The sequence below is a fragment of the Cydia splendana genome, chromosome 11 (assembly GCF_910591565.1).
Source record: "Cydia splendana chromosome 11, ilCydSple1.2, whole genome shotgun sequence".
Taxonomy (NCBI): Eukaryota; Metazoa; Arthropoda; class Insecta; order Lepidoptera; family Tortricidae; genus Cydia; species Cydia splendana.
In genome coordinates this window covers 756590-777879 of record NC_085970.1, presented here as the reverse complement: position 1 = coordinate 777879, position 21290 = coordinate 756590, and the positions used below count along the sequence as shown (strand labels likewise).

The 21290-nt window shown below is 38.5% G+C and overlaps 1 protein-coding gene across 1 annotated transcript in view; it reads right to left on the bottom strand.

Moving 5' to 3' along the window:
* Positions 1–21290, bottom strand: part of LOC134795192 (neurobeachin-like) — an 868575-nt gene that overhangs the window by 680474 nt on the left and 166811 nt on the right. The window lies entirely within an intron of this gene.

Below are 21290 nucleotides of genomic sequence, written 5' to 3'. Positions count from 1 at the left end.
ACACCATATCACACCATGACCGTGCTGTGAACGTATCAGGCACGGAATGTAACGCAATACGGACTACTATGCCCACTACCCTATAACCCTACATAAACCTACCGACTTCCCTTTTATTCACATTTATAGCTACTATCCACATTTTGTTCACATCTCCGGCTTATACCAGAAGGCCTACGCAAACTACGTTCGACGTGTTGCCTCCGTGACACACTTACGTACAAATGTATAAGTGCGACAGAGAGGTAACACGTCGAACGTGGTTCGCGGTAGGCCCTCTGAGGTGGCATTTTACTTGAAATTAATAAATGCCAGGACATTAGTGGACAAATGCCCTGAGGCCGAAAAAACAACGGATAAGGGTTCTCCCTTGGGTCCGCTCCAATTGAAAACCCCAAGAAAATTAATTTGAATGGCCCCTGAAGAGTCAAGGCATATTTTTTTTAATGTCAGTAGCGAACAAACTAAGAGCCCACCTGAAAGTAAGCGGTTACTGTAGCTTGACTAATAATTGGGTGACTAATACGCTCTAACCTTGTGAGAATAATTCCTAAGTATTTTCAATTTAATCTTTGTTTTAGAAAGCAATAAAACAACAGAAATGTTACTTTATTTGTTTTACGAAAGGTTTTAATTAGATTTGTGATGGAAGAGTATGTAATTACAATGAACATTGGGCCTTACCTAGCCTAGTAACTCTAAAGTCTCTAGACCAATGATGAGTTTTTCTTTTCAATCGTACACCTTAAATTGGTAAATAAAAACGGTTTTTAATATTACCTATTTAAATCTGTTTGCTTCTAAGTCTTATAAGTCCCAGGAATTCCATTCCGGCAGACCTACCAGAGCCACACGTCGGACGGACGGACGGACAGGGCGAAATAACGAAGCACAAGCCACAGCCCCAAGGGGACCCATTTATTTTCCGTTATTGATCTTTTCTTGGCGTAAAATATACTCTCTAGAATACAGATTACCTCAGGTACAGTCGCCATCAGATATATCGGAGCGGCCAAGGCGCTCACAAATATCTGAACACGCCTCTATTGTCAGCCCGTTAGAGTGTGTGTTCAGATATTGTGAACACCTTGGCCGCTCCGATATATCTGATGACGACTGTACATAAGAAGGTACATGTAAGGCAGCTCACTATCACACATACCGCTGTATGCAATATAGGTAATAGCAGCCGATGAACAAATGAAAATTAAGGGAAAACCGTAACCTTAGATAATTAGGTAAATCATATTCGAAATTTTATTTTTATTCTTCTATTAAAAATTAACTGTAAACCGGGCTTAAATAATATTGGATTGGAAGTAGAAAAAAGTATGATTATGAAAACCGGCTTATTTACTTCCTAGCAGAAATTCAAAACTGGGAAAGTCAATGAAAAATATACATTTGTGTACAATTATTTGAATAAAATATCTAGCCCATTACTTTCAATTGGAGCTTTATCTATACACATCTCACCTAACCCAGACAAAAAAGTTTTCTATTCGATCTTCTCGCAGAGTCTACCTACGTACCACTCGCTTCTGCTTCGTTATCTCACATAATAAAACAGTCAAGTATTCGAATCTCAGACCGTAGTATTCATCTTCCAGACTTTATTTAAATAACCAGAGCTCGGCAGAATAAAGTGTGACGTCATGTTCAGGCTCGCTGTAAAGGATCTCGAGGGCACTTCGCCTCTGTCGTGTTACTTTGTCTCCTTGTTGCCCGCGGCTCTCGGATGCACGCTGTTATGTCAACAGAAGGGATCATGGAAAAATATTGTCGGAACTAATTGAAAGAGCTGAGAATACTCAACAACTTCCTTAGTTGTAATACTCTAATAATAATACCTACCTCTCTTGTAAGACTCGGTTGCAACAGCAGTATTTTGAAATGGGCAATTGCACAATGGTAAAAGAATCGTGGATAACAGAAATACACACATACATTGTTCAAACTAATTGGGCTTTCAGATTCTTGGCTTGTTTCACGATGTAAGAGGCAAAGGAGGAGATGAATCGCCTGATGGCAAGCGACCACCGTAGCTCATGGACATTGGCGGCCTGTAAAATGGGAGTAGATGGGCTTTTTTCTTAAAGGTTTGAAGGATTACATTTGGGGATAATCTACTTGCCAAAAAAAGTTATGTATGGCCATAAATACCACCTAACGGCTCCTTTAATTGACCATCGATGGACCTTAATAGTTTGCAATAAGAGTGAAGAATTGTTTGTTAACGTGTGTGCGATAGAATATAAGAAATGTGTAACTTCAAATCACTACACATATTATTTATATATTTATTTACATAAGGCGATCCAACAGCTAACTAAATGACAGTGGAATCTTAAATAGATATATAGAGCCAATTACATGAACTCGCAAATAGATATGAAATAAAAACATATACTTAAGTAACACGCATCACTTACACACACACACACACACATTGCACACATGGGAGAGATAAGACTAAAACCAAAACTAAACAGAACTAACAACATTCGCTTACATAAGCAAAACCTACTACCGGTGACGACACCAATAGTGTAAAAAAAAAACTGAAAAACTAAGAACAAAATAAAGAGTTATAACTTAGATACTACATATACAAGCACTCACTTGCGAGATAAATACAAAATGCCTAATTGAAACACATTTCCGTCAATTTGCGCCTCACGGAGGGAATGTCGCAATTAAATATATCTATATCAAGCTCTTTCGTTAACTTATTCAAATTACGGCTCGCACGGTTAAGAAAACTATTAGGTACGTCTGTAGTTGGACGATGTTCGCTTTAATGAGATAGGAGGAGAGTGTATTTTTGACCGAGAAGGGGTTACGAATGAGATCTGCTGGAGCAATTCCGGGCAATCTATTTCACCAGCTAAGATTTTAAGGAGGAAAATAATATCAGCAATTTCCCGTCGTTTGAATAATGGTACCAGATGCTGTTTCCTACAAGTAACTAAGTAATCAATTCGATTAGAGGGGCACTTAAGTTTAAATACTTTAGAAACTTTTTCTGCACACGTTCTATCCTATCTATGTAGGTATGTATTATAGCAGGGGTTCCAAATTTGTGATGCGTATTCGAGCTTATAAAACAAAGTCTCCCGCCGCGTCTGTCTGTTTGTGTGTTTGTATGTTCGCGATAAACTCAAAAACTACTGAACGGATTTGAGGAAGGTGTAGGTGCATAATTTGTTAAGGTTTACCCGTACGAAGCCGGGGCGGGTCGCTAGTCACTGATAAACACGTTGTAAGGTTGTAACGGATGTAAATCCGTGGCTTAATAAAACAATAAAAGTGTAAGGGCAGCTTTTACCAAATATACGGGTGTTTATACTGTCGTTGTCTTTTTCTTTTAAAAACATGGTAAATCTTAGGTAAAATTCAGTTCAGGTTCTACTAGTAATAAAATAATTAATTTTCGCTACTTAATAATCAAATACCTGTTACAGAAATACGAATTACTGATTGCGAAATGTTATTATTCCTTAAATGAATATTTAGAAGACAGTAACATTAGTATTAAGTGAAATCTATATGTATTTTATCATTGTAATAATTATATAATTGCCTCTCTCCTTATTTTTTGCTGCGCCCAACAGGGTACATAATGTGATCTGTAATTATAATATGTATATGTCGTAGTCAGATCGTATAATCCGCCGTATTACATTACGGCTAGCCGTTTTCAAAAACAGGGGCGTTTTGAAATGCGGCGGCTCGACGATTAGCCGGATTGTCATTGCGATACGTTCTTCAATAAGGCGGCCTACGTTTAGCCGCATCGTACTACTATTTTAGATTGTAGAGTGACCAGTTCTTTCGGTCGCCTACGTAACCGGAGTTTGACAATGTTTGCAATTTAATTTATTTTTACCATGGTCCCACCGCACTACATGTGTTTCTTTTCCAAAACAGTTCCTTCACAACTTAAATAGACGGAGCCCCGCAACCGGGGCTCCTATTTCTGGGCGGTTTGCCCTTCGGGCATCTGAAGCTACCTAACGAACCTAACCTACTTCCCTACCTACGCTTTTTTCCCCAAAGTGTAATGTTTTCACGGACGTCTCACTAATCAATAGGTAGGTAGGTTAGGTTCGTTAGGTAGCTTCAGATGCCCGAAGGGCAAACCGCTCAGAAATAGGAGCCCCGCGAAGCGGGGCTCCGTCTAGTTAAGTTGCGATGGAAATATTTTTTGAAAAGAAACAGTCCGACGAACTCCAGATTTGATGGACACCCCAGCGTTTGTCAGGCAGCGCCACGGGTGTTAAAAATGGGAACTATAAACTGTCAAAGCGGCGGCTAACGAGCTAATGACTCGCTGTATTACATTACGGCTAGCCGTGTTGAAGAACGTATGGCGCCGAATACATTCCGGCGGATTCTCATTCAGCCGCATTCAATCCGGCTAATCGTTAAACCGCCGCATTTCAAAACGCCCCTGTTTTTGAAAACGGCTAGCCGTAATGTAATACGGCGGATTATACGATCCGACTGCGACATATATACCACCTCTGTAACCATTATGTGCAATAAATGTATTGAGTATTGAATTTTGACCCGTGTTCATAAGAACCGGTTATATTACAGGCTACTAATTAGTAATTATATCGATTCTCGATACGTAATTGGCTCGCAGAAATATAATTTCGGGCCAATATTCGGTGCTAGAACAGTTAAAATTCCAGTAATTAGGGCCTTCATTTATGAAATAACTAACTGAATTAAACCAATTTCGGAGCGAACTAATGCCGACAATTTGTTCGAGCGCCGATATTGTCGAATTCTTGTTTCAACTATTTCATTATTAATGTCCTTTTAGCCAGAAGTAAAACAGAGACGCATTATATTCAGAAAATGTTTATGTTCTAAGCTAGCATTGACGTATATCTCAGGACTGGCCTTACGGGCAATAAGAATGGGGCATGAATGGGGCCAATACAGCGGTGTGACACCGCTAGGTACCTACAACGCGATTGGTTGATGAGTTTACTTGCATCACGCGCGCCATTGGTCGCAACTAGTTTCGTTAGACTGAGACCCGGTTTTAAAACGACTGCTGAAAGGAGAGTAATTGAATAATTGTAATTTACGAGTTATTTGTATGAGTAAGGAGATAAGTAGGAATTTATAAATCTTCTGTTCTCTACCTATCCATTGTAATTATCGAAATTCTTACACCTCTTAACACCTAATATCAAGAGATTGAAATGGTTTATTCATTGAAAAAGACAGTAAAAAGACAAAGAAATAACTTATGAACTAAATATATCTATGAATAATACTAAATTAAAACTAACAACTCAATATATGTAATCTAAAATAAAACAAGGAATATAAAAACTACTGAAAGAGGCCTCCCCGTGCTACCCCCGGCGCAAAGGTGCCCATCACACTCGATGCGTTACCGCGTTGGATTGCGATGGAGACAGCCTTTGCACCAGGAAAAACCCGGAGCGCGGGTCAAGGCCCCTTTCCTAGGCCCCTATCCATTTAAAATAGACTAGGTCTAAAATTTATTCATGTTCAAAACAAGGTAACTAGTGTGTTAAATTGTATATTTAACAGCGCCATCTATCTCACCTCTTACATACTTTTTAATAATGATCTACATAAACGTAAGTACCTACCTACTTAGTTCCCTACAAAGTGCATAGGTGGTGCTGTTATTAGTTTTAATTATTTTAGGCTAGTTAATTTGTGATGTCCTCTGAGACTTTCCAAATAGACACGATAAGAAGCACACGCTGTTTTCTCTCCGATTCCCTCAAGATCCTCCGACCTCCGCCCACGTGCCAACATTCTGGTGACCCCGACCCTAAAGAAGATACTTCTATTGAATACGCACGGAGTAGAAGCTGGGCGATGCGAGCCTAGCAACAACGAGACGGGAAAATCGAGCGGTAAGCATCCATACCGCCTTTGTGTTCCCGCATCGCCACGTGGGGGATCGAAGCGTTTTTGCCAGCGGAGAAGGAAACCTGGGTGCTACAATCGACACGATCTTCACATATGCGCAGAGAGCAACCAAAATCAATTGAAAAGTCACCGATTCATCAAACAACGAGCGAGTCGTGGCGAGCGACGACGCCACGAGGTCACCTGCAGAGGTCAAGCTTCAGAGAAGGGTTGAGCAGAGAGGAAGAAGGCTAAGAGCAGGTTTCTATTATCAAGTAAGTGGCTGGCAATTAATTAACGGGCTAAATTATTCGAAAATCCTTCAACTTTCGCGTTTTTATAACCTAACTGTACACGTGTTATACCTATTCAATTCTACAATCATATCTTACATTTAAATATGCCTTCATCGGGCAGTGATTCCACAGAATCCACAGTTGTTGCAGGGGATGTAAAATTAAAAACTTTAATTAAAAAACGAGGAGTAATTAAGGGGAAGTTAACCTTATTTAAAAAATATCTGTCGAAACTTACACCTGCCTCATTAACTGCTGATCATATAATCGATTTAGAGTTACGTACAACTAGAATAACAAGTGTTTTCAAAGAGTTCGAAATTATTCAAGATAGAATCGAGACTTTAAGCGAAACTCTCGACGAGCATTTACAGGAAAGAGAGACCTTTGAGAACACTTATTTCGAATGTGTGTCTTTAAGCAAAGGTTATTTAGCGCAGGCATCTAGACCAGGAGCCTCCACATCCCCCGAAGGCAACGTTCGCGAGGTCAGCGAGCCACGTGAGCACGATTCTATTAAATACCCAGATATTAAATTACCGTCTTATAATGGACAGGTTACGGACTGGATTGAATTTCGAGACACTTTCGACGCACTCGTCAATCAAACCAATCTAAAACCTATCCAAAAATTTAAATACCTAAAGGGTTGCTTAACTGACAGCGCACTGGAGGTTATCAGCTCATTGGAATTTGCCGAGGAAAGCCACGCCATAGCGTGGCAATTACTGTGCGAGAGATATAATAGCCCTAAGACACTCGTTTATAGCCATCTCAGAGCTCTGTTTAATATTGACACTTTACCTAATACAGCCACTGCCCTTAGATCCTTAAATGATAACATTTCGAAGCATTTGCGCATACTTAGATCAGTAAAGGTCCCTACCAACGATTGGGATTTGCTAATTGTTTTTTTCCTCAGTTCCAAACTCGATAAAAAATTGCAAACCAAATGGGAGGAAAAAATTAATTCCCGTGAATTGCCTACGTTACAGGACTTCAAGTCATTCTTGCGAACTCAAGCCGACCTCAGGGAGGCCGTGAGTCAAGCCGAGGCCTCGAAGACCGCGGCCCACGAGGCCCCGTCGCGGAAGGCGATGGTAACCACGCACCCTCCGTCCCATACCAACAGTAAGGTAACCCCTAAAAATAGTACCTATCGTAACCAATGTCCGAACTGTAAAGAGGCGCATTTCATAAACCAATGCCCGAAGTTTTTGGCTCTGAATGCAGCCACACGCATTCGTGTGGTAAAAAGATTAGGTCTCTGCTCCAATTGCTTAGGATCGAATCATATCGTACCAAACTGCCGCGCGAGTAACTGCAGAACATGTAAAGGTAAGCACCATACGCTCTTACACATTACACATACCGACACAACCGAGTCTAATCCACGACAATCGACACTTCATACTCCTTCAGAGACGCCGACTTCTGTAGATACGCAGTCAATCAATTTAATTACTAACCGACGACAATTGAACTCTGGTGGGGTTCCGCGCGATAGCAATCCACAAAACAAAGGTGTAATTTTGTCCACCGCCCGTGTAAAGGTACTTAATAAAGATAACCAACCAATTATTTTGCGCGCGTTGCTAGACAATGGTTCGCAATCGAACTTTTTAACCAAAAGTGCATACAATAAATTAAATTTACCAACACAACAATTAAACCTAGAGATTATAGGATTTAACGAAAAAATAACGAAAGTAGATCAATCATGCAACTTAATCATGCGGTCAACCGATGACTCATACTCAAAGAATTTGTCTTGTTTTATTGTATCCACAATAAGTAATTTACCCCAACACGCGGTTAGCGCTCGACAACTCAATATACCTAGGCGATTCCGTCTGGCAGACGAATTCTTTTACGAAGGTGGGGAAGTCGATCTGCTAATAGGAGCTGAGCATTTTTATCAGCTACTTTGTACCGAGCGGCATTATTTAGGTAACGGCCGACCAATCCTTCAAAATACCCAATTAGGTTACATAGTATCCGGCCCGTACTCGTGCAACTCAACCAACGTGCCACAGAGGGTGAGATGTAACTTTACTCAAACTCAGGCACTTCAGACCTTTTGGAATTCAGACAGCGAACATTCTACAACGGCGATACCAAATGATGAATACGTTCAGTGCGAGAAGGTATTCAATGAGCACTCCAGAACGTCTGATGGTAACTTTGTGGTATCTATTCCCTTTAAGGACCCGCCTACCGATCTGGGTCAATCGCGATCTGTAGTTTACAAACGATTTAAAACATTAGAATCCAAGTTCTCTCGAAATCCCGAATATAAGGAAAAATATGTTCAATTCATGAAAGATTTTGAAAATGCAGGACATATGGTTCAGACAAAAAATACTGAACACTGCAATTACCTACCCCATCATGCCGTGTTAACCCCCCATAAGCCCACGACACCTCTTAGAGTCGTGATGGACTGTTCATTTCAAACTAACAATGGAAAATCACTTAATAGTATTCAATACAAGGGTACAATAAACCAAGACGACTTGGCCAACATATTGCTAAGGTTCCGAAAAAATAAATATGTAATAAGTGCAGACATCGAACGTATGTACCGAATGATTTATATCAACCCCGACCAACGACATTTACAGTGTATACTATGGCGCGAAAATCCTACAGAACCTTTACGTACATACACACTTACAACTCTAAGTTTCGGTTTAAAAAGCGCACCCCATATAGCTACTCGGTGCCTACAGCAGCTCGCGCAGGAGTGCCAGGAGAAGTATCCAGAGGCAGCGGCCGCGATACGTGACAGCTTCTACATGGATGACCTGCTCCACGGAGGCGACGATGAACGTCAGGTCGAAGAAACAGCTGTTCATCTCAAGCAGATCCTGCAAGGAGCGAATTTTCACCTGCGAAAATGGAAATCGAATTCTGCCAACATATTGAAAACTGTAAGTAATACCGATCCCACACACACTAACACAACAACACCCATCTCACTCGCACACGATACGCATAAGGTGTTAGGGCTCGCGTGGTGTAGTACAAGTGACGATTTAATGTACCAATTTAAAGACGAACCAGTATCAAAGCCATTAACCAAACGAAAGATTTTATCCCTAGCCTCAGCTATATTTGATCCCCTAGGGCTTCTAAACCCGACCCTAATTATTGCTAAATTCATTATTAAAAAGTTGTGGGACAATAAATATCAATGGGACCAAAGTTTACCTACAGATGTTATAAGTGAATGGGAAACCTTCTATAAAAAGTTGTTTACGCTCAATTCACTACATATACCTAGGTACGCGCTTATCAGCGATTACATAACGTTAGAAATGCACGGATTCTCGGACAGTTCATTAACTGCATACGGTTGCGCTATCTACCTACGCACTATAGATGTGTACGGACATATTTTAACACGATTACTATGCTCAAAAACAAGGGTGGCGCGTAAGGAAACTATACCTAAACTCGAACTTAGAGCGATGCTGCTACTCGCACAGTTATTTAAAAAAGTAAACAACGCCTTAAAGTGTAAATTTACCAAAGTATACCTATGGTCTGATTCAAGTGTAGCTCTGGCTTGGGCAAAATCGCAACAACCGAATAATCTTAATTGTTTTGTAAAAAATCGAGTAATCGAAATTCAAGGCTTAACCGACATTAACGATTGGCATTGGATTTCGTCGAATGACAATCCCGCGGATCTTTTGACGAGGGGCATACAGGCAGACAAATTAGTTGACTGCGCCCTGTGGTGGGAAGGACCTTCGTGGTTAAGTAAACACAGCGACGAATGGCCTTCCAACCGTACCCCTACCACGCTGTTGCCAGATACCGAGCTGGCAGAGACTCATTGCAATGTCACTACGAGTGTACAGTCAAACTCATTTATGGACAATTTATTTCAAAGATGGTCGGATGTAAACAAGCTTATAAATTGTGTTTCATTCATATTTAGATTCGCGAATAATAGCTTGAACCGAAACAAAAAACTTACCGGTCCATTCTCTGTGAACGAATTAGAAACTTCATTAAATAAATTAATCGAAATTTCACAAGTTGAAATGTTTCCAACTGAATATAATTTACTTCAAAATAAAAAATCGTTACCAAAATCATCCAACTTATTTTCTTTAAATCCATTTATGGAAAACAAGCTAATTAGAGTAGGTGGCCGTTTGGGCCTGTCTGCTTACGACCATAATAAAAAACACCCAATCATTCTTTCACACAAACACATATTAACCAAGCTCATCATGAGCGACTACCACGTGAGACTGCTGCACGCCGGACCTCAACTGTTGCTGTCATCGGTTCGCGAACGATTTTGGCCGATAAACGGTAAGAGTCTGGCAAATAAAATAGTAGATAAATGCGTAACCTGCTTCAGAGCCAAACCAAGGTCACAGATTCCCATTATGGGCAACTTACCGCCGACGCGGGTCACACCCGCGCTTCCCTTTGTGTTCACGACGTTGGATTACGGTGGTCCGTACACGGTCAGGGACAGGAGGGGACGTGGATACAAAACCTATAAATGTTATATAGCTATTTTTACATGTATGGCTACGAAGGCAGTTCACATAGAATTGATTTCAGGGTTACAGACCTCAGCATTTCTTTCGGCTTTTAGACGATTTATTGCTCGACGAGGGGTCCCAAGGGAACTCCTGTCAGATAACGCTACAACCTTCCATGGTGCTTGTAACGAGTTAACAGAGCTTTACGATTTTTTGAATGGGCATTCTAATGACTTGATGACCTTTTGTGCGAAGGAAAGAATTCAATGGAAATTCCTTCCACCCTATACTCCCCATATGGGAGGGCTCCATGAGTCTGCTATTAAACGATGTAAATTTCACTTAAAGAGGGTTCTAGGTCAAGCTCTTTTAACCTATGAGGATTTTTTATCGATACTTGTACAAGTTGAAGGAATTTTAAACAGTCGCCCACTCTGCCCTATTCCAAATTCAAATACTGATGAAATTACATGTCTCACGCCAGCCCACTTCTTGATAGGTAGGACACCTAATTCAATGCCCGACTACGACTACAAAGATGTACCTATAAACCGACTCACCCTGTATCAACAATTACAGCAGCTGCAACAGAACTTCTGGACCTCTTGGTCAAGAGACTACATAGGACTGTTGCAGGAACGTACAAAATGGAGAAGTTCCAAAGGTCCAGCTCTTCGCGCGGGAGCCGTGGTGCTGGTGCGAGAGGAACGTCTGCCGCCCTGCCTGTGGAGGATGGGGCGCATCATCAGCTGCTGCCAAGGTCGCGACGGCATCGCAAGGGTGGCCGAGATCCAAACAGCAAGAGGAATTATTAAGCGATCTTTTAATAATATTTGCCCGCTACCGATCGACGCGATAGACATATAAGTAGATTATTCTATACGTATACCTAGCTATAGAAGTAGTTATTAAATTTAAGTTTAGCACATACCTAATGTTACTTAAGTTCCTATTGTTTATTAAAATTTGTTTTCTGGTTCCTTTCATTGACCTTAACCTAAGTAGTAAAACAAAATGTTTGGTACTTACTAACAATTGCTTATACTTTTCCTTTAAATAAATATTTAACTAGTTCTTGTGATATTACACATATTTTATTTGTCTATAGTCCAAAGAGCACAAGTACCAAACAGTTTGTGTTATGCTTCTTCCAACAAAAACATGATCATCTTATCGGTCATAGTTACCTACCTACATTCCTTTAATTAAGAGATAGTCATGTGTTGAAAGAAGTATAATAGCAAATCTGTTATGCTAGACAGAGACAACAACCTTTCTGAATGGCATGACAGGTTTCTTATAATTTAAGCAACTCCTTTGCCCGGGAGCATGTTAAATTGTATATTTAACAGCGCCATCTATCTCACCTCTTACATACTTTTTAATAATGATCTACATAAACGTAAGTACCTACCTACTTAGTTCCCTACAAAGTGCATAGGTGGTGCTGTTATTAGTTTTAATTATTTTAGGCTAGTTAATTTGTGATGTCCTCTGAGACTTTCCAAATAGACACGATAAGAAGCACACGCTGTTTTCTCTCCGATTCCCTCAAGATCCTCCGACCTCCGCCCACGTGCCAACACCTTGCGATTCCTCGCAGGTCTAAGACACAGTCTGATTTCTATATCACCTTAAACTCCGTGGCTCCATGTGCTGTAGAAAAATTGCGATCAGCGCCATCTACGAGGCAACGTTGGAACTTTTGAAAGAAAGGGGTGCGCTACTTCACTTCGTCCGCAGCCCAAGCGAAACGGGCGAGAAACAAGCTCGAAAACTACGGGAGTTGTTGGTTTCATCAGTATCGAATAGATGGCGTTGTTCACGAAAAAATTTTTAGGGGCAATAGTGCAAATAAAAATATTACTGATCAAATTAGATGTGTAAAGCATGTAATGTTTAATTCGTAATTTAATCGCTAATTAAATTTAGCTTTTGTTTGAATGACTACTGCAAAATTCAGCAACACATTATCATTTCAGATTTTTCACTTGAGAGACTTTCACTTGACATTTTTAAATGAACGTAATGTTTTTGGTAGACTTAATGAGAATTATTTGCATGGCGGTAAACATTTTAAAGACTAGTATTGTACAGCCTTACATTTCCTCGAAACAATGTCACTGAAATGACGTTGGCATAATCAATAGTTCATTTGCCGATGTACTTACGTGTACGAAGCGCATTGGCCTCTGGTCGGTGTACTTACCTGCGGACAAAACAACTATATTTAACTATGTTTGCAAATAAAATGGTATAGAAGTTGTCTGGGAGAGTACATTATGTTTTATAATTCTTACAGATATATTAAATTACCGTTGTATACCTACTTAGTTTTTCCAATAACTTATGCTAGTGGTGTGAAATAATTTAATTAAAATGCAGTGAACATCCCTGTTATTGAAGATCAGTTTTCATAATGTTTTCTTATGCGAACCTGGGCTCTATACAACGAAACCGATTTGCTTACCTGCCTTTATTGCTTTTTCACTGAAGAAACTCTAGAATTAAGTTAATATTGTGAAGGCAAACTGCTATACACTTTCAGCATTCAACTCGCGTCACAGAAAAGTCAGTCATCTTACGGACACTACAAGGTATACATTCTCATGTCCGAGCTGATATAAAATAAAACCGCATTTGTTTTAAGCGTCTTTACTAGGCAAGAGTAATGTGTCCGAGTTTATAAGTTTTGCTAAGCTGGTGATATACAAACCTCAATAATCGAGACTTAGTAATTCGTAAATTAACATAAATTTTCCAGCGTAATGTAAGGCCAAATCATCATTATATTTACATTAAATGCATGTTAATTATGTTCGAGACATACATACCTACTCATTTTTATCTCTTTATCGTACAATGATCATTCTGCTTTTCGATGACCATAAAAGTTTCGACACCTCTGCTTGAAATGCACATTACACAATTATAACATATTGCCTATAAGATTTTCTTACACTTTCCATCTCTTTAACCTACTATTAATAACTAACATGGAAAAACTATTAATACCCATACCCATTACCCCTTATATTATGACATAATAAAAAACAGGCAAACATACACTTATTACACACTCTCCATTGTTAATCAACCCCGCTAGTAAAGTCCTCTACAAACCTACAATCACATCAGTAACATACACACTAGGGTTAACCACATTAACCACCCCTCACAACGAGCAAACATTAATATCCACCACGAAACCGCCATTTCCTCAAAAACAAACAACATGATGGCTTACATTATCCGGCGCAATAATAACCTCATTATGCATTCACACTTCAGTATCTCCTGTTCGTCCTGACCCGATTTAGGCCATTATGTAAACAACTAGAGCTGGGAACGGTTCTTAACGGAAAAACGGTTTTTAAGAAAACTGTGAAAACGATGTTATGTCTTCGTCATTCAAGAGTTGCAAGCGCCCATAAGCTGCGGTGGTTGTTTAACATCGGGCGGTCAGCACGCTTGTTTGCCACGCTTGTGATATCAAAAAAAAGAAACTGTATTCTCACTAGGGTATGCTCCAGTAGAAACTGCTCAAAAGTAAAGCGGATTCTCGCCATACAAATTCAATACCGGAAGCATTCTCTAAATCCCACCCCCATTTATTGTATATGTGACAAGTTACAAAGTATTACACAAATCGTGCACAAGCAATTCTTGTCAATTTACATAAGAAATCGGGCAATAATACCTATCATTATGCCTTTCAGTGTCTCCTGTCCTGACTCCTGACCCGATTAGGACGCCATTATGTACCTAAACAACTAGAGCCGGGGTCCCGGCACACGTCTGAAAAACTATTTGATGTAAAATAATGGAAGAACGGTTTTTAAGAAAACAGTTAAATCGACCAAAACCTAACTATAAACACAGCCTCTTTACTCGCCCTTCAGATCAGAGACGCATTTTACTATAGAAGTCATACAAAATATGAAGAGAATCTTAAATGTCATTAAACACAGTCCACAATTTTCTCACAAGGCGTAACTGCATCTCATATTTCTTCATTTCGTTCAATTAAAATAGATGGAACGCTGCTCACAAAAGGAAAGAACCTTTTTCCTTTTCATTACGAAACCTAGTTAATGCAAAACACAATTAAACTAATTTCTTGAAAAAACAGTTTTCCGAAACGGTTTCTCGATAAACTTAAACGGTTACACGTATAAAACTCGAAACGGTTCAACTCGACAAACGAGTGACTTACCCGCAGTCAACTATGAGATCAACTATTACATCCGTCACGTTAAAGTTGGAAATGCACCCCAGGACGAGTTTGGACGATTCTTGAAGCGAAAGTGACCTTTATAGTCATTAAGGTTAAGTCTAAAATACACTGCGTTGTGTAGGTCTTTAATACGCCTGTTTTGCTAGCATGTTCATGCTGACTGCTGTGTATGCACTTCCGTCGTCAAGTTTCTACACGCGTATGTATGGCATTCCAACTTTGTCAGTAGAAAAAGGCGCGAAATTCAAAATTTGTGTGGGGGACCGATCTTTCGCGCCTTTTTTCGCTAACATTTTTTGCTAATTTGCCGCCTTATTTCTTTACCAACCCGACTTATCAGAGTATCAATAAATTTAACATTATGACATCCTATCATCAAATTTAGCAAAAAAAAGAGGCTTAACACAAATGTTATTCGAAGTTTTTATAGAACCCACCAACGAAGCGGCAGCTGACGTACACGAGGGTTCATTACATATGGGGGGGTTATGTTACTTTGGTAGCTTACATAATAAAGGGTTTAACCTAAAGGTCATATTAAACTAGTTTTTTAAGGAACTTGCTTGCGTTCGCTCGACCAATAGAATCACATGAGCACAGATAAACATCTGATCCCGGAGGCACCCTGACAGGGTCCTATCATTCCGGGGAGGAAGTAATTACACGAGATGGCACTGACTGATTTAGTTCAATGGGATGTGCTATGCGTATAGTCTGACCGAGCTAACGGCGCTGATAAAGTGGAAGTGTCATAACATAATAAACAACGCATCGTACCAATAATTATCTTTAGATCCAGTCTATAGATCCAAAATGGATCTAGTGGGAAAAGTTTTTCTTCTTAGATCCAAAATGTATGTATGTTGACATTTAGAAACTGGATCTATACGGAAAATATAAATATCATTAGATCCATTAAATTTTACTATGATGAAAATGGATCTAAAAAGATTTTTTTTATCTCAACAGATCCAACTTGCAATACATATACCTACGTTAATGTATCTAATGGAGATTGGATTTATTTAATTCTTTATTAAATATATATCTGTAGATTTATAAAATAAAGTCCCCCGCCGCGTCTGTCTGTATCGACTGGATCTAAAGAGAATGATTGCATCGTACCACCCAATTGTAGTCTCCCAAGTCACCCAAGTATGGTTCGCCACTTCAAGACGTAAACTAATTGAGTTTAATGTTCTATTTGATTTTGTCTGCATTTTTCTTCCATGAATAAAAATATTTAGTCTTAGAACTACGCACTCAAATAACGTCCCCACCTAAACGAAGATATTAAAGTTAATTTTGGACCTTAGTTGGGAACTTTGCGGTAAGCGTTTGAAGTTGAGGTCGACACTTTTAAAATATCTAATTCAACGCTTCCCGCGGAAATAAATCGGGAGAAAAGAAGTCCTGTTTCATAAAAGCCATGTTTGCGCGAACTTATCCAAAGTACAATGTGGCCCTAAGATCAGTTTAAGAGAGCCTTGGAGTGCTTGGAAGCCAATACAAACGCGCGTATATTTCGCACGTACTTCATAAATGTACCTAATGGCGCGACGCACGCACGAGCGACTGACATCATTATCATTGCATTCGAAACCCAAACTTTTGCGTCCCATAGCCACCAGCGCCTTTGTCACTCTTTAATTAACGAACTCGAAATAATTTAATTATGATCCTTTCTCGCTGTATTTTTGTATGTATACACCAATTACACCATCCTCATTAATGCATAACGAGTATAACGACATCCGATACACTGTCGACTTGTCGAGTCTGTCGCCGCGAAGTATACTTCTGGAATGAAATGGAAAGAATGAAGGGAAAATACGAACATTTTCAGGAGCAATTCGATAATTCGAAGCCAATTAGTAAGTTATTGTCGTATCGGGATAATAATTAAGGTTGTAAGAAACAACTACATTATTAAAATACAGAGAAATTATGAATTTCGTACATAAATTCCAGAATAAGCTAAAATGTCTGATTAACCATAACTATTGTTGTTCCGAGTTACGAGTAGTTCAGTAGACAGCGTGTTCTACTGAACTACACGTATAAAACTCGAAACGGTTCAACTCGACAAACGAGTGACTTACCCGCAGTCAACTATGAGATCAACTATTACATCCGTCACGTTAAAGTTGGAAATGCACCCCAGGACGAAGTTGGACGATTCTTGAAGCGAAAGTGACCTTTATAGTCATTAAGGTTAAGTCTAAAATACTTACTTAAAATACGTACTTGGCCAGTTTTCATTACATCAGTGTTTTTATAAAGTTATTCAACATATATATATATATATTGTAATTCTGATAATTAACATATATATATATATATATATATATATATATATATATATATATATATATATATATTGTAATTCTGATAAAAACTAGCCAAGCCAAATCTAACCTACTTAACATAACAGCAATTGTTATAGGTATCCAATAAAGCAAAGAAATAGAGTTTAATACTTGTTTATAATGTTATTTTGTTCTTATAAATACATATTTGGATTTTGCATAGAACTTGGCACTCATTTAGATCTCCATTCTTTTTGCGGCGAACCCCACAGCCAAGCATAATTTTTGTATTGAACTTGGCTCTCCTTTTTTACATTTATGTTTTTGATGGGATTACGATTACTCGGCCGGTCGGGCTGCAAAAATGCAGAATGATTGATCTTAGGTACTAGAGGAAAGTGAACGACCTCGCGCGGACGCTTCTCCATACAAACGTTATCCCTATTTCTCTCTCTGGATAAACATTATAAAAAATATTTCGTCCACTAATCCCACCTAAAATTGACGGTACGTTAGCAATGTTAACATGTATTTTTTAAATTCGATTACATACGAGTACATATTGTTCAAGTAAAAACTTCCTTTCTCAAGGAAAATTGTTATTTCGTCGTTTACTGCCGTTGGCAGAGAACAATCTATTTAGTTTTCATGCTCGATGCACCTAATGTGATTGCAGTATGCATGGTCCCATTGCATTTTCTTGCCGTAAGCTGTGCAACTTGAGAAAACTGATGTGATTTTCTTCCGGCGTTCCATTGAGGAAAATATTTGTTCGCAAACTCGCTGATATAAAGGAAGTAGGTCCCTCTACATTTCAACTATCACGGTTCTTGAGATACAGCCTGGTGACCGACAGACGGTCAGTGGAGTCTTAGTAATAGGGTCCCGTTTTTACCCTTTGGGTACGGATCTCTAAAAAGTGACCAAGAGCCTGCCTGTGTGCCTGAGGCCTTTTTTATAGCGGATGTCATCCCGATATTTTTTTTAGTTTGACATTTGTGACGTCCCACGGTCAAAGGTACCTTATGGCGGGTATGGAGTTATGCATACCCCAGTAATCTACAATAAATAAGCTATCGATAACACAAAAGATCAACCTTCTAGGTTGCGTAGTTACAGAGATATGATTTTTTGAAAATAATGTTGTGAAATGAGCAACTTTACGATAGAGAAGTTTTAAGTTTAGCCGCCTAAAAAACTATGTTCCTGAAGTAAGTTACATAGTTGACTACAAATAATAATGCCTTATATATCTGAGATTAAAAAAATATTGCGACTTGTTCTGTAATGCAAATAGAAACTTTTGATATCGACTGATTTATGTGTATACTAACCAATCTCTTGAAAATAAAGTATTATTTCATTTTCACGATTGATTGCAATGAGCTCTCAAGATTTAAATTTTATCTATTAGAAAACGACACTGACAGACAGTTTAAGCAAAAAACAATACCGATTTAGAGGTGAAAATGTATTTTCTGACTTTTTCATATAAAATCACAAAATTGAATATTTTTACTTTTAATGTGACACACAATCAATTTTTCTGAGCACATATGAAAGAAATTCTGTCATTCAAATGAAATAAATCCTAAAACCCCAACTGAATACTATATTTAACCCCTTATGCCACTTTAAACTTACATAACAATAACAGTATTTGCTCCATACATTTACGAAAAGGTACCTTATGGAAATAAATCTAATAATACATCACTACAAAATATCAATCATATTATAGTTTATCTTTTATGAATAGAAAATATTAATTTACATTAAACTGCCCCCAATTTAATTAGTTCTTCATCATAATAATCTTAAAAAAGACCAATAATTTGTATGTAATGAAAAGGTACCTTGTGGTCAAGTTACATGATGAGGCATGATGATGATGGAACAGTTAGGATAAACTAATAATATTTTGGGGTTAAGATGGTATAAATCGTCTATTTCTTATCAATAATATATTTCGGTTGCTATTGAAGATAAGCGGCATTGAGGTTCAATGACCTCAGATATTCCATAAGGTAATGCGTCGGGTATTGGCATTTTTCAGCAAACCAATGGCTGATTTACTGCATGCGACCAAACCAAATGAAGATTATTCTAGTTAAGAAAGACTTGACGAGAGTAACTTTGGTATAATAGCAGTCTACTTGGATTTGTGATATCGGTCTATGTACGGTTATAATATTTGCGAGGCGCCCCAACCAGAACTGAAATTATCAAATTAGTTTTGCAGAATGCTAATACAGTTCTCTACCAAACTTCTTTTCCCGTATTGACTAGTTTTTTTGGGAATTTTCAATCTTTTTTCCATAAGGTACCTTTTCTACTAAACTCTGAGACGACATTACTAGGCTTATAACTAACTTATAACAAAAATAAAAACAGGTAAACAAACGTTAGGCATTAAGGTTTCAGATCACACAATAAAAAAAAATTGAGCATTTTTTCACCTCTTTACAAAACATTTAATATCTCCGAAACTAGAAACCCTCATAAGGTACCTTTTCCCGTGGAACGTCACATTTATTGATGTACGATTTTTCATCTTGGCTAGGCCCCCTGATGACGGAAATTAAAGATTTTACGAAAAGTACAGTCAACAATAACAACATCTTGTACCAATAAAAAACAACTAAAACCGCTTACCATGATTATTGTTGTTGACAAGTATACCTCCAGCCTTAATGGTCAAAATCAAAACCATAAGGGATCAGTGAAGAAGGTTTTCATTAAAAATTACCGAAGTTCCTTCATAATTCTGAACAATTACTCAGGCAAGTCTAGGCCATTCTATACTAGGTACTCTACTATTAGGCTAGTTAATATGCTGTAAAGGCGAGGTCTTCATTAGGGAGTGGCGTTTTGGGCGCGCTTAATTAGCGTGCGTCTGGCGATGGAATAGGGCGGGGAAAGGTGGTTTCAACAACCGGGATTTTTGGTGACGGGATTTCACGGTATTTCCATTATAATTGCGGTATTTCCATTATAGTTGTTTATGATTGCGTTGTATATTTGTTATTTAGATAAATTGGCACTAGGTACTAATACGGTAGGGATAAGTTCGCCTTTGTACTTCTTACTAATTGTATGTTATTTTTAATATGTCTTTTTGTACAATAAAGAGTTTACTACTACTACTACTACTAATACATGAGTTGGTAGGCATTGATCTTACCCATGATCATATTAGTGCAACCCAGCTGAAGAATGTCGGATTTAAGGAAAAAATAATAAAATTATATCGCGGTAGACCCGTTAACATATCTTAATATTGATCTTACTGTTAATTATTTGTGTACCTTAATTTTTAATTTTTGGCACCTATATAAACCAATTTATTTCATGTCCCAAAATTTCCTTCGGTTCCAATAATCCCGGAGAGCCAACCCTATACAAGGGCTGCTAAGCGTGAATGCTGAACTAACAGAGTAACAGCTTGAGACAACTGTACCAAGACATCCCACAACTATATGCGCAGTTACATAGCTGTTGCTCTGTTAATTCAGTACTGTGGTACAGGTTATAGGGTTATACCCGCACATAAAAGCATTATTAGTTTGCGCAGTGCTCGAATGAGATTATGAATTTACACTGCGGCACATTTGGAGCTCATGCATTTCAATTTTACACATTTTCAGCGAGTGAATTTATTCACGTAGTTAGCCTGAACACTTAGCCTTTCATAAACGTGAATGGAAATAAATGGGTTAAAATGAGAGATATGTATGTAGTTTATCTGGAAACATGAATAGATATATAAATAGTTAAAAGAAACAATAATTTTTAAAATATACCGTACACGTACACAATAGTAGTTTATGGGACTGCTACATAAAGAAAATACGAGTGTAGGTTAATGAAATGAAAGAAGCGAGTTTCATAATAGGATCGCACGAGCGTCGAGCGTTTTGATGCCTACTTAATTACAGTTAGTTAACACTGATTTATCTACACACATACTACAGGCTCTCTATGATATACGATATCTCTATGATAGGAATATATGAAAGGGCCTACT